This window comes from Caloenas nicobarica, chromosome 12, assembly GCF_036013445.1.
Source record: "Caloenas nicobarica isolate bCalNic1 chromosome 12, bCalNic1.hap1, whole genome shotgun sequence".
Taxonomy (NCBI): domain Eukaryota; kingdom Metazoa; phylum Chordata; class Aves; order Columbiformes; family Columbidae; genus Caloenas; species Caloenas nicobarica.
The window spans coordinates 467344-482083 of record NC_088256.1 but is presented as its reverse complement, the minus strand read 5'-3'; positions in this window follow the sequence as shown (position 1 = coordinate 482083).

Sequence of the window (14740 nt, the reverse complement as noted above, 5' to 3'; positions counted from 1 at the left end):
TCAAAGAACCCAAAGCCCTGCCTGTAGCACCAGTCCCGAAGCCAATTATTTACGGACTCAATTTTTCTATTCCGTCCCACATCATCATCCGAAAATGGAAGGAGGGAAGAGAAGATAACTTGAGCCCCAGACTCTTTCACCATTTGTCCCAAGGCCTTGAAGTCTCTCTTCATTCCCCTCCGACTACGGGATGCCGCTTCCTCCCCATCTGTCTGGAAGATCAGTAGGGGGTAATAGTCCGTTGGGCGCACCAGGTTGGGGAGGGCCCTGGCGATATCCCTGATCCGAGCTCCAGGTAGGCTACAAACTTCCCGATGCTGAGGGTCAGCTCTGCGTATCGGGCCCTACGTCCCTCTCAGAAGGGAATTGCCTACCACAATTACCCTTCTTTCTTTTTTATCGGAGGCAGTCTTGAGGCGTGGAGTTGATCGCCTCTTCCTACGTGACCTCGTAGGTGGCCCTTGCACCACGTCCCCACCTACATCTTCTTCAATATCCAGGGCCTCAAACCTATTACGGAGGGGCACCCGGGGAAGCAAAGCAGGTAGGGAGGGGGGTTGCCCGCGACGCCTAACTGGAACTCGCTTCCAACCCTCCTCAGCTGTTTGGCCCCCTACTTCTGCCCGACAGCGACAGGGCAGGGGCTCTCTCAGATCTTCCCTCTCTGCCCGACAGGGCAGGGGGTCCATCACCTTTTGGGGGGTTCCCCCTTGGGGCCTTTCTGCCTGGCACGCCAGGGAGTTACTCCACCAGTCGATCTCCCTTTCACACTCCCTGATGGACCTCAGTGTCTCAATCTCCTCTTTAAGCTTTGCAACCATGATGAGCAGATCTTGCACCTGCTCGCACCTCACACAGGCTGAATGCTCATCTCCCTCCCCCGGCAGCAGCAGGCTGAGTAGCAGGCTCAGCCGGGTTTTGAACACCTTCAGGGATGGTGACTCCATCACTTCTCTGGGTAGCCTGTTCCACTGCTTCACAACTTTTTCCATGAGGAAATGTCTCCTAATATCCAACCTGAACCTTCCCTGGCACAACGTGAGACCATTTCCTCTCATCCTATCACTTGCTACGTGGGAGAAGAGAACAACACCCACCATGCTACAACCTCCTTTTGGGTAGTTGTAGGGACCGATAAGGTCTCCCCTCAGTCTCTTTTTTTCCAGTCTAAACAGCCTCATGTCCCTCAGCCGCTCCTCATAAGACTTGTGCTCCAGGCCCCTCACCAGCTCTGTTGCCTTTCTCTGAACTCGCTCCAGCACTTCAAGGACTTTCTTTTTGTGAGGGGGCCAGAACTGACACCAGGATTCGAGGTTTGGCCTCCCCAGTGCCCAGTACAGGGGATGGTCACTGCCCTGGGCCTGCTGGCCACACTATTCCTGATACAAGCCAGGATGCTGGTGGCCTTTTTGGCCACCTGGGCACACACTGGCTCATGTTCAGTTGCTGTCAATAAACACCCTGAGACTGCTCTCTGCCAGGCAGCTTTCCAGCCACTCTTCCCCGAGCCTGTAGCGCTACCTGGAGTTGTTATGACGAAAGTGCAGGACCCGGCACCTGGCTTTGTTAAACATCAGACAATTGTCCTTAGCCTAATGATCCAGCCGGTCCAGATCCCTCTGTATGGCCTTCCAACCCTCTAGCAGATCAACACTCCAACCCAGTTTGGTGTCATCTGCAAACTTACTGAGGGTGCACTTGATCCCCTCATCCAGACGATTGATAAAGAGATTAAAGAGAACTGGCCCTATACTGAGCCCAGGGAACACCACTCGTGCCTGGCCGCCAACTGGACTTGGCTCCGTTCACCACAACTCTTTGGGCCCGGCCCTCCAGCCAGTTCTTTACCCATCGCATACATCCATCCAGGCCATGAGCTGCAGCTTCTCCAGGAGATGCTGTGGGATACGGTGTCAAAGGCTTTACTGAAGTCTAAGTACACAACATCCATAGCCTTGCCCTCATCTACTAGTTGAGTCACCTTGTCATAGAAGGAGATCAGGTTGGGCAAACAAGACCTGCCTTTCACAAACCCATGTTGACTGGGTCTGATCTCTTGGTTGTCTTGTATGTGCTGCCTGATGTCACTCAGGATGATCTGCTCCATGACCTTTCCTGGCACCGAGGTCAGACTGACAGGTCTTTAGTTCCCCGGATTGTCCTTCTGGCCCTTCTTATAGATGGGCATCACGTTTGTCAACTTCCAGTCAACTGGGACCTCCCCACTTAGCGAGGATTGCAGCTAAATCATTGAAAGTGGCTCAGTGATCACCTCCGCCACCTCCCTCAGCACCCTTGGGTGTATCCCATCTGGCCCCATAGACTTGTGAGTGTCCAAGTGGTGTAGCAGGTCGCTAACCATTTTCCCTTGGATTATTGGGGCTTCATTGTGTTCCCCATCCCTGTCTTCTGGTTCAGGGGGCTGGGTACCTGGATCACAACTGTTCTGACTATTAAAGGCTGAGGCAAGAAGGTATTTAGTACCTCAGCCTTTCCCTCATCTTGTCTCACTATCTTTCCCTCTGCATCCATCATGGGATGGAGATTCTCCTTAGCCCTCCTCTTGTTGCTAATATATTTATAGAAATATTTCTTGTTGTCTTTTACAGCAGTAGCCAGGCCCAGCTCTAGTTGGGCTTTGGCCCTTCTAATTTCCTCCCTGCATAACTTTACAGCATTCTTGTATTCCTCTTGAGTAGCCTGCCACTCCTTCCAAAGGTTATAAATTCTCTTTTTATTCCTAAGTTCCAGCTCCAGCTCTCTGTTCAGCCAGGCCGGCCTTCTTCCCCAACAGATCACCTTCCGGCACATGGGGACAGCTGCTCCTGTGCTTCTGAGATCACCTTCCTGAAGAGAGACCAGCCCTCCTGGACTGCTTTGTCCCTCAGGTTTGCCTCCCAAGGGACTCTGCCAACCAGCCTCCTAAAGAGATCTAAGTCTGCCCTTGAAGGCCAAAGTAGCAGTTCTGCTGACCACCCTTCTAACTTCTAAAAGGATAGAAAAGTCAATCATTTCATGATCGCTATGCCCAAGATGATCTCCAACTGGCAGGTTGCTCATGAGCCCTTCTCTATTTACAAACAACAGGTCCAGTGGTCTCCTTCCCTGGTAGGCTCACTGACCATCTGTGTCAGGAATTGTCTTCCATACACTCCAGGAGCCTCCTAGACTGCTTCCTCTCTGCTAGGTTGTAGAGTCTATTTTCTGAGAGCTGACAGAGTCTATTTTCTGAGAGCAACGTGTTCCTGTAGCTTTCTTGTCTTACTAAGGTGAAGGATTTCTTCACTTGTGGAGAGGACTGCAAGACCCGCACCTGTCAGGTTGGACTTTGCCTCCAAACGTGGCGCAGCCTCTTCCATTGTGCCATCACCCACTGCCGTTGATGTCACAAAGCAGCATCAGCGCTGAGGTCGGCAGAGCAGGGTATAAGACCAGGGGTCTCCCTGCATCTTTGTCACTCTCGATCTTGAGGGAACAGAGATCGCAGAGTTTTTGGCTCGCTGCTGAGCAAGCAAGATGCTTGTTACCTGCACCTCAGCAGGTACCAAGAGACAGACAGAGAAGGTTAAGGGTCTGAACGGGTATGTTTGAAAAATCCTCCTCCCCTTTGCCCAGGTGTGTTTTCCACCTCATCAGCTGGGTGGGTGGAGGGTGCACAGGAGAGGAACACGAGGGAAGCCTGAGAGCTTGGTCTGGAGCTGGTGGAAGGCAGCAGCCGCCTTTCAGTCTCTTCATGAACGCAAGGGCGAGGCCCAGAAAGCCTTTGATCTCTGCAGAATGAGGGACAAGTCCATTTTGGATCGCACGGAGAGAGTCCCAGGGAGTGGCCCAGATACAGCCTGCCGTAGTAATTGTGAGAGCTCAGTCCTGTATTGTGCTCTGCAGGGTGGGTTATGTCCCTGAGCCTGCTTGGTTTTCCTCTCCACTCGGACCAGAAGGACACCAGCGTTTCCTCTGTTGGCCGTGGATTTGACTTGTGTTCCTGACAGAGGAGGTTTCTTTCGGAAACCCGGGCAGTTCCTCACCAGGGCTCTGCCTTAGGAAAGGGGAACATGATCCTCTGAAGGGTGCAAGGAGTTCTCTAGGAGAACAAAAGGGGATTGTTTATTCCTGATGAAGTGTACGCTGTGAGGCTTTTGAGAGCCTCCTGGAACAGGCAGGAGGAATTTTCCCCTTGCAGAGCAGTGCGTGCTGTGTCTTGGCAGATCAGGCTCATGGCCCAGCCACCAGAGTGTTTCTTTGGTGCTTCCTTGGTTGCCTGTTTCTTGCCAGCACACGTTGACATTCAGCCCTCCCTCCCTCTTTACTCAGTCTGCATTTGTCCACACTTATGTCACGAAAAGGGCAAATGATAACCTGAGTGTTAAAGAAACACTGCGAGAGGGGAGACACACACCCCCCGCCTGGCAGCTGTTGAACTGTAGGGGCACAGGCTGAACCTTCTCTTGAGACGGTGGAGAACAGGATCGGCACAATGCAGATTGGATGGTGGGCAGGAGAAACAGGCATTCGTTGTGTCCCTTCCATTTCCAAAGGATCCCTCTCCAGCCCCACAGACATGCAGCGTGGCAAGAGCTCCCATTGCAGCTCCTGCTCTTAGTCCGGAGACAATCTTGAGCCCTTTGTCCCTAACGAAACAATCGCTGCCATGACAAATCCCCCACTGGTGCAGCTGGTGACAACACCAGCAGTGACTCGAGCTGGTGCAGGACCAAGCCAATGCACATGCCAGGAACGCCAGGCTCGAGGGCTGCAGTCCCTGCTGCTGCTCTCCAGTCTGCTGCTGATTTGCACAGGTACCACCAGCTTCACCATACTTTTCCTCCTTGCTGCTCTGCAGGAAGATGAAGGCTCTGAAGTTAGTGACCCTGGTGCTGATTCTCGGTCTGTTCTCTTTTGGTGAGTCTCTGCAGAGCTCCAACCTATGGACAGTGCCTTAGGAGGTACTCGGGGATCCATCCTGCCCTGTTCCGCTTCCCCCGCTGTGACCTGGGGAGCTCAGTTAAGAACAGAAAGTCCCCGACAGAGCTGTGCCAGTCCCTGCTCCAGCGGGATGGGTGTGGGGGTGAGGAAGGGGTGACTTGCCTTCCCCAGGAGGGCTAAGCCAGTTCTCTTCAGCCAGGGGAGAGGCCGTGGCTGAGCTCTCCTGCCCTCGTGGTTGGTGAGAATCTTCTGCAGGACAAGGAGCACAGTGAAGGGCAGGGAACGTCCAGCTATTGCAAAGCCCGTACACCATGATGATGACTCTCATAGAAAACAATAGGAGAGACAGCTATTACAATTGGGAGAGACACAGAAGGGGAAGCGGGCAGCCCAAGGCATAACCCAGCCTTAGACCAAGTTCTAAGCCCTGGTGTGTGTCCCACAGGTCTTTACCACGTGGGACAACTTGGCGCAGAGAGCTTCTGGAGAACCGCAGGAGAGTTAGGAGACCTGACCATAACCCTGCCCTTGCCAGACCACCTCCATAAGCTCAAGGAACAGCTTTATCATCTGCGCTGGAGTGCAAAAGATGTCGCCGAGCGGGCTCTACAGGAAGGCTTGAAGGAGGCAGAGCTCCCAGGCTTTACCGGATGGGTAAGGGCACATGGCAGAAGGATCTACTCAGGGGTTTTATCCTCCCTCCGGCATGTATCCTACTCCATTCCCTGTCACAGCCACAGGCTGGTGCTGCTGGAACAAGTGCTGTCATGGCCACGCTTCCTTTTCCTGTTGCTCCACACTTCCCTATGGAGATGAGAGAGCCCTGACGGGAATGACAGCTGTCTGAGTTGTACCTTCATCTGCGTCCAGATCTTGGATCCTCCTCAGGGCAGGACTGGAAAGAAAGAATGGTCTCAGCAGTGCAGAGTTGAGCCAGTTCCATCTCATGCCCAGCAGGCTTGCCTGTCTGTGCTGCTTGGCCTGGGGCCTCTCCACAGGAAAAGTCCCTTCCCACAGCTTCAGCATTCAGAGCACTGGAGTGAGCAGCCCCCGCTTTCTGATCCCGTCAATCACAGCAGAGCAAACTTGGGAGGCTTCCGGGCAATGTGGGCGTTCCTTCCATCTGAAACGGGCCTTGTCCCTGTTCACATTGGCTGGCCTTGCATGGGGAGCTGCTTGCCCCGTTCCTTTTCCTTCCAACAGGCGCTCTCCTTTGTGTTCCTTCCCAGGCTGTTCAGGACATAATCAATCAAGCCCTGGAGAAGCTGGAAGAAATCCAGGTCCCGACGCCTGATTACGCCCTGAAATCAGCAGGTGCCGTGACGTTGTACATACAAACCAGTTCCAAAGCCCTTCCTATCCAGATTGACAAGATGGGCATTGGAACGTGCCCAGGGGTAGGAGAGAAGGGGCGAGAAGTGAAGCATCACCTCGTGTCCTAAGAGTGCCGCCACTGACAGAGCCTGTAAGGAGCCAGACCCCACAGAATCACAGAATCACAGAATGTTAGGGATTGGAAGGGACCTCGAAAGATCATCTAGTCCAATCCCCCTGCCAGAGCAGGAACACCTAGGTGAGGTTACACAGGAAGGCGTCCAGGCGGGTTTTGAATGTCTCCAGAGAAGGAGAATCCACAACCCCCCTGGGCAGCCTGTTCCAGTGTTCCGTCACCCTGACTGAGAAGAAGTTTCTTCTCACATTTAAGTGGAACCTCTTGTGTTCCAGCTTGAACCCATTACCCCTTGTCTTACTGTTGGTTGTCACCGAGAAGAGCCTGGCTCCATCCTCGTGACACCCACCCTTTATATATTTATAAACATTGATGAGGTCACCCCTCAGTCTCCTCTTCTCCAAGCTAAAGAGACCCAGCTCCCTCAGCCTTTCCTCATAAGGGAGATGCTCCACTCCCTTCATCATCTTTGTGGCCCTGCGTTGGACTCTCTCCAGCAGTTCCCTGTCCTTCTTGAACTGAGGGGCCCAGAACTGGACACAATATTCCAGATGAGGTCTCACCAGGGCAGAGTAGAGGGGAAGGAGAACCTCTCTGGACCTACTAACCACTCCCCTTCTAATACACCCCAAGATGCCATTGGCCTTCTTGGCCACAAGGGCGCAGTGCTGGCTCATGGTCATCCTGCTGTCCACCAGGACCCCCAGGTCCCTTTCCCCTACACTGCTCTCCAACAGGTCATTCCCCAACCTGTACTGGAACCTGGGGTTGTTCCTGCCCAGATGCAAGACTCTACATTTCCCCTTGTTATATTTCATTAAATTTTTCCCCGCCCAACTCTCCAGCCTGTCCAGATCTCGCTGGATGGCAGCACAGCCTTCTGGCGTGTCAGCCACTCCTCCCAGCTTGGTGTCATCAGCAAACTTGCTGATAGTACACTCAATTCCCTCATCCAAGTCATTGATGAATATATTGAACAGTATTGGTCCCAGAACTGACCCTTGAGGCACTCCACTAGATACAGGCCTCCAACCAGACTCCGCCCCATTGATCACAACTCTCTGGCTTCTCTCCTTCAGCCAGTTTGCAGTCCACCTCACTACCCAATCGTCCAGTCCACACTTCCAGCCGTGAGGATGCTGTGGGAGACGGTGTCAAATGCTTTGCTGAAGTCAAGGTAGACCACATCCACTGCTCTGCCATCGTGAATCCACCTTGTTATGTCTTCATAAAAGGCTATGAGGTTGGTCAAACACGACTTCCCCTTGGTGAAGCCATGTTGACTGTCCCTGATGACCCTATTATCCTTGATATGTCTTAAGATGGCACCAAGGATAAGGTGTTCCATCACTTTCCCAGGGATGGAGGTGAGGCTGACCAGTCTATAGTTGCCCGGGTCCTCCTTCTTGCCCTTTTTGAAGACCGGAGTGACATTTGCTTTCCTCCAGTCCTCAGGCACCTCTCCCGTTTCCCAAGACTTGGCAAAGATGATGGAGAGCGGTCCAGCAATGACTTCAGCCAGCTCCCTCAGCACCCGCGGGTGCATCCCATCTGGACCCATGGATTTATGGATGTCCAGATTGCTTAATTGCTCCCTAACCCAGTCCTCATCAACTGAGGCAGACTCCTCCATTGCCCTGCCTTCCTCTGGGGCCTCAGGGATACGAGGCTCCTCAGGACAGCCTCTGGCAGAGTAGACAGACACAAAGAAGGCATTCAGTAATTCTGCCTTCTCTGTATCTTCTGTCACCAGGGCACCCACCCCGTTCATCAGTGGGCCTACATTGCCTCTGGTGTTAGTTTTATCTGCCATGTATTTGAAGAACCTCTTCCTGTTGTCCTTGACCCCTCTCGCCAGGTTTAACTCTAAGGAGGCCTTAGCTTTCCTAGTTGCCTCCCTACATCCTCTGACAACAGCCTTATATTCTTCCCAAGTGGCCAGCCCCTCCTTCCATGATTTGTAAACCCTCCTCTTCCACTTGAGCTTACGCAGCAGTTCCCTGTTTAACCACGCAGGTCTCCTGGCTCCCTTCCTTGACTTCCTGCGCGTCGGGATGCACTGATCTTGAGCTTGGTAGAAGCAGTCCCTGAAAGTTAACCAACTATCTTGGGCCCCTTTACCTTCAAGCAGCCTTGCCCACGGGATTTCCTCCAGCAACTGTTTGAAAAGGCCAAAGTCGGCCCTGCTGAAGTCCAGGGTTGCAATTCTGCTCGGTATTCTGCTCCCACCACAGGAGATTCTGAACTCCACCATCTCATGGTCACTGCAACCAAGGCAGCCCCCCACCTTTACTGCTTCGACCAGACCCTCCTTGTTCGCGAGGACGAGATCCAGCAGCGCACCTCTCCTAGTCGGCTCCTCCACCATTTGCATCAGAAAGTTATCATCAATGCACTGGAGGAACCTCCTAGACTGAGGCTGACTGGCTGAGTAGTCCTTCCAGCAAACATCAGGGTAGTTAAAATCCCCCCTAAACAACCAGAGCCTGTGACTGTGAGGCCACGCTCAGCTGCCCGTAGAAGGCCTCATCAACTTCCTCACCCTGATCTGGTGGCCTGTAATAGACTCCCACAACAGTGTCACCCCTGCCAGCCTGCCCCTTAATTCTCACCCACAGACTCTCAACTTGCTCCTCAACCGCACCTGGACAGTACTCTATACATTGTAGTTGCTCTCTCACGTAAAGAGCAACTCCACCACCACGCTTGGCTGGCCTGTCTTTCCTGAAAAGGGCATAGCCATCCATGACCACATTCCAGTCATGTGAGCTGTCCCACCATGTCTCTGTTAATGCCACCAGATCATAATCTCCTGACCGAATGCAGGTTTCTAACTCCTCCTGCTTATTCCCCATGCTGCACGCATTGGTGTACAGGCACTTTAGGGAGGGAGCCGAGTACACCGATTTCACCCTAGGGGCCTGGGGGGCCTCCCGGTCTTCATGTATTCCAGCATGCTGCCCCACTGATGCAAGCCCAGCTACAACCCCATTCCCCTTCAAATCTAGTTTAAAGCCCTCCAAATGAGCCCTGCTAATTCCTGTCCCAGCATCTTTTTACCCCTGTGGGATAAACCTTTCCCACATGGGAAACCTTTCCCCATGGGAAGCACAGAAAGCCTGGTTCATATTCTTGTGTTTTTCAACAGCCCCTTACAACAGTTTGATGCCTCCCTGCTGTGTGTTCCAGAGGGGTCCTGACAGTAAGAAAGAGGGGAGCCCACTGTAGGACATGGATGACAACTGAGAAGCCTTTTCCAAGTTAACAGTGCAATATTCCTCCTGACACTGCCTGATGATCATGCTCATGTTTTAATTTCCAGGGGCTGCTGTCATTCATTCAAGGACATCTCCATCCCTCCGGAACGCCAAAACCAAAGTCTTCCTGTATTCCCTGCCAGTGATGGATTACATGAGGTCCCCTGAGCTTATTCTGGAGGTAGGAGCACCAAGAAGCAGTAAAACAAAGGTCTGGAGAATGAACCACACATGCTGCTCAGAGTTGCCTTTCCCCCTGTCTCTGCTCCTCAAAGCTTCTTCTCCTGCCTCCTTCTTGCATGGACCTGCTCTCCTCCTGTGTCTCCCTGCTGAGTATTTCTTCTCCCAGAGTGCCCCAGGTTCTCCGCGGGAGCTTCTACCAGGCCAGACTGCTCCTGCACTCTGTGTCTGCCCAGTCGCTGTGCAAACTATCAGCACGGCATGGAAGGAGAAGGGCAGAGGTGCCTGCAGAGCTCTGGGATGTGCTCTTAGTGAGCCCCAGCGGGCGCTGAGAGCCTGCACTGCTGGAGGGCCCCACGTTGGGCTCTCAAGCCATCCTGGCCCTGCTCCTGAGCTGCCTGCGCAACCTGAAGAGCTGTCTGGTGCCAGTGGAAGGAGCTGGGAGTGGCTGAGAGGGAGCGAGGGCTTCCCCTGACAGGAAAGGTTCATCCAGGGTGGCCCGGAGCTGCCACCTGCTCTGGGCAGGGGCCTTTCAGCCACACCATTCCTTGCTTGTTCTTGGTGAAGGCTTTGGACCAGGAGAAGCACATCTGCTGCTATGTTCGATACCCACAGGGTCTTACTGAAGGCCCTGGCTGTGGTTCAGAGCAGAACTGATTGGCCAAATGAACTCTTATTCTACTGATGCTCGTGGCAGGAATGAGAACCAGGGCAACATTCTCCATGTCAATGTAGTTTCTTCTTCTCCTTTCAGCCAGAAAATCATCCTGGAAACTGCTGGCCCTTCCCAGGAAGTCAGGGACATGTGTTCATCAAGCTGTCTGGGCCAGTCATTCCCAGAGCAGTCACCATGGACCATGTCTCAGGGACAGCGTTCCATGGAGAAAGTATCTCCAGAGCTCCAAAGGACTTTGCTGTTTACGTAGGTGATTTCTCTGGAGTGGGGGCAGGGGTTTGCACAGCATTTCTAAGCAGGGAGGGAAGATGGGTCAAAGAGTCCAGGGGCCTGAAGCTTCCTCCTGGCTCTCAGAACAAACAGGCTCCTTGGAGTTGCTTCCTTCCCATTGTATTCTTCTTATATTCAATGTGTCACTGGAAAGGAAGCTTCTGGGGCAAGATGCTACTCCAGGAGCCACAGGAAAAAGGAGCTGGACAGTGCATGGTCCTAGACCTTCTTGGCTTCCAACCCCAGTGGCATTTGAGATCCTCAGGTTACGTCCCTCTCCCTGGGAGTGTCTGCTCCTTTTCTGACTGGCAGCTTGGACTCGTTCAGTAGGCAAGTGTGACATGCTGCCCACCTGCAGCTTCTCGTCTTTTCCTTGTGCTCATCATCCTTGGACTGCGGAGCTGAAATAACCCCGTACTTCACTGACTGACGTTCGGTCTTCCCATGGTGATACCAGACGTTCTTGTTTTCTCCACCCCTGTCTTTCTGTAGGGCTTCAAGGAAGAACATGAGGAGCAGGGAACGTTCCTGGGACAGTTCACTTTCCTGGCAGTGCTGAATCCCAGTCAGACCTTCCAGCTGAAGGTATGGGGACAAAGAGGGAGGAGAACTGTAGGAGAGGAGGAGAAATGCGGTTGGATGGGGAGAGGCTTCCCTGCCAAAGTTCTACAGGCAGCCCTGTCCTTGAGCATGTCCCACGCTGGCCATTCTTCTGCTTTAACTTCCTGGTGGCGGATGCCTGGACTGCCGGTCTTCTTCTCTTTCATATTGGGTTTAAACTTCAGTGCTTAGAAGCACCACATTTGAAGCTGGAATCAGCTTGACTGTCTGGACCCCAAGTGCACACCAGCAACCACATCCCATAGGATGCACAACTGCTGGTCTGCCAGTTAAAGACCAGAAATACTGGGCTTCCTGAGGATTCTGTTGGTGCTGGCAGTGAGTAGCGACAGGGAGGCCATTCTGTTTCCATGGCTTTCTAGAGAAGGCAACGAGACATTTTACTGACAGCACCGCAGGGTCTTCTGACTGTGGAAGCCTGTGCCCCAAAGCAGGCAAGAACTTTCCAGTGTATTTGCTGAGGCATCTGGTTGCTGCGTCTTCCTTTACTATTTTGTGGCCCAATGAGGCAGAGCAGGATAAGAACATCTGGACCACGACAGGTCAAAAGCCCCCGCGGAGCAGCAGGAAGGAAGCTGTTGAACGAAGCCGTCGCTGTGGCACTTCTGTCAGTGCTCACGTGCCAGAGAGGAAAAGGTGACTCATTTCTTCTTGTCATTTCAGAACGAGCTCCGTGGGGTTGTGAATTACATCCAGCTGCAGGTGCTGAGCAACTGGGGCCACCCGGACCACACCTGCCTGTATCGGTTCAGGGTGCACGGTGATCCGCCCAAAGATGGGGGAGAGGTTCCAGTTTCATATGTCAATAAATTGCATTAATTTTGACCAAGTCGAGTTGCAGTCTGCTTTGCCTGTGATGCTGACTGGTCCTCCCTAAGCTAACTGGAGCTCCTTGCCCTTCTCTTGACCCACCAGCAAGATTGTCCTTATGAAGAGAAACAGGAAAAATCTGTCACAAATCTGCAGAAAGTCTGATATCCGCACATTTGCTGCCTACACAGGAACATCAGCAAGGCCCTGCCTGTACACCAGAGATTAACGTACCATTCTCCTATGCAGCGAGGAACTAAGGATCTGAGTGGAACCATCTGTTGTTACCTGCTTTCACAAGAGGCAGATGCTGCTTAAGCTTCCATCTTTCAGGCTGTTGCCTGTGAGAAAATGGAAACGTGTTTTTTTGTAAGGAGGAAACCCTTAATTGGAAAGTCATTTCATGGCCTTATTTGTCTTCACGTGCTGATATCGAGTTCATAGCCCAGGAAGCATTACAGAGTGATTAGCAAAGCAATCCCAGGACACTTAAGAGCTCCCATAACTACACGAGTCTGTCTTTCCTTTTGACTCCGAGTTCCCCAACCCCAAGGCAGGAGCAGGCAGGGCAGTCGTGCACTCGGGTCACACCAGGGAGGAGAGAGCAGGAACAGCTCTTGGCACCCAGGGCTGGTAACAGCGATTTCTGCTCTGAGCTGGGGCTTAGTCCATGTGCAAGCCCAGCACGGATCCAGATACCAAACTGAGGGTGTCAGTTCATCCCCAGTGCCACACACATGGCACCTTCTTCCATCGCCTCCTCCCGATGAGCTGTTTTCCAGCCCCTTCCACCTCAGCCCAGCTCAGACACCTGCACTCTGGCCCAGTGCTGACTGGGGCTGGTGACCCTCGGGGCAGCAGCAGGAACCGCTCTGACCCTGGTTGTGGGGCTGTCCCTGGGCTGAGACCTTGGGGCCAGGGCTGCTGAACTGGGCCATGGTGGGGCCCAGGGGTGCTGAGGTCAACAGGTCCCCCAGCCTGTCCATGCTGGGAGACACCTGCTCCTGCAGCACCTCTGGTACTGACCCCGAACCTGGTCCATCCTCATCCAGAATTACACATTTGTTTGTTTGTTTGTTTGTTTCTAAAAATGAAGATAATTCAGGTATAGGCTTTCGAGGTCCCTTCTGTCACGGTCCTTTCGGTGATGGGCTCGTGATGGTTTGTTTTCCATGATCTCAAAGCACAAAATGAAGGCAACCAAAATGCCAAGGGTTATAATTCAATCAAAGAGTATTTATTATTTTGCCCATAAAGCAGCACACGATAGAGAGAGTGGAGAAAAAGGAAAGAAAATAAAGGGGGAAAAGAAAAGGGTTGGCTACCACCACGAGTTCCAAAGGTGTCCCTATGGCCTCAGGTCCTGAAGCAGAATCCTGCCGGTCCTCTGTTGTGATCCGTGATCCTTTGGTGGGGAGAGCTCAATGATGTCCCATCGGGAATTGTCTTTTATGCTTCTTCACCCCACCTCGCTCCCATAGATTGAGGCCAATCTCCACCTTTGTTTCGCAATCCAGGCTTAACTGCGCAGGCCCGTAGAGTCTCCAAGTCCCTGACGGCGATGTTCAGGAAAATACTGTTCTTCGGACCGACTCTTACACCTTCCAATCCCTGATTTCTGTGATTCTGTGAGATGGAGGAGCCAGGAGAGGGAGATGTGAGGAGATGGATGGATGGATGAGGAGATAGAGACACCAAGAGAGGGAGGGTTGGGTGGGTGGTGGGTGAGGAGACAGGGATGGACAGATGGATGGAGACACAAGGAAATGGAGACACAAGGAGATGGAGACACCAGGAGATGGAGGGACCAGGAGGTGGGTGAGAAGATGGAGATGGACAGATGGACAGATGAGGGTGGAGACACCAGGAGATGGAGAATGGGGGTCAGGCAGGTGGTGGGATGAGGAGATGGAGGGATGGCCATGTGGAGGGATGGACGGATGGACAGATGGATGATGGACAAGTAGATGCCGGCAAACCAGATACCCCCTGCTGGGCCCTCCATCCACTCACACGTCTTGTTGGGTGACACCAACTTCCTGGTGCCCCCAAAATGGATCCAGATGAACTTCCCTGGGAGAGGAGCAGTGGCCACCGCCCCTGGCAGGCCCTGCCCACAGCGCCCACCCACAGGACTGACCCCCTCCACTCACCAATCAGGAGGAGTTGACAGGAGATGTTAGGGTCTTGGGTTTTCCATCCTCCAGATGAGGTTGGATGAAGTTGGGGAGATATTTTGGGGTCTCAGTTGGGGTTCAACATCCTCCAGGTGGGACAAAGTTGGGGAGATCTTGGAGTCTTGGGGTTCAACGTCATCAGCGTGACGTGGGACAACATTGAGGGAGGTGGTTCAGGTCTTGGGTTGTCCATCCTCCCAGGTGAAGAGGGATGAAGTTGAGGAGATGTTTGTGGGTCTTGGTTGGGGTTCAACATCTTCCAGGTGGGACAACACTGGGGGTCTTGGAGTTTTCCACCCGCTAGATGAGGAGAGATGAAGTTGGGGGAGATGGTTGGGTCTTGGGTACTCCATTCCCCAGGTGGGACAACATTGCG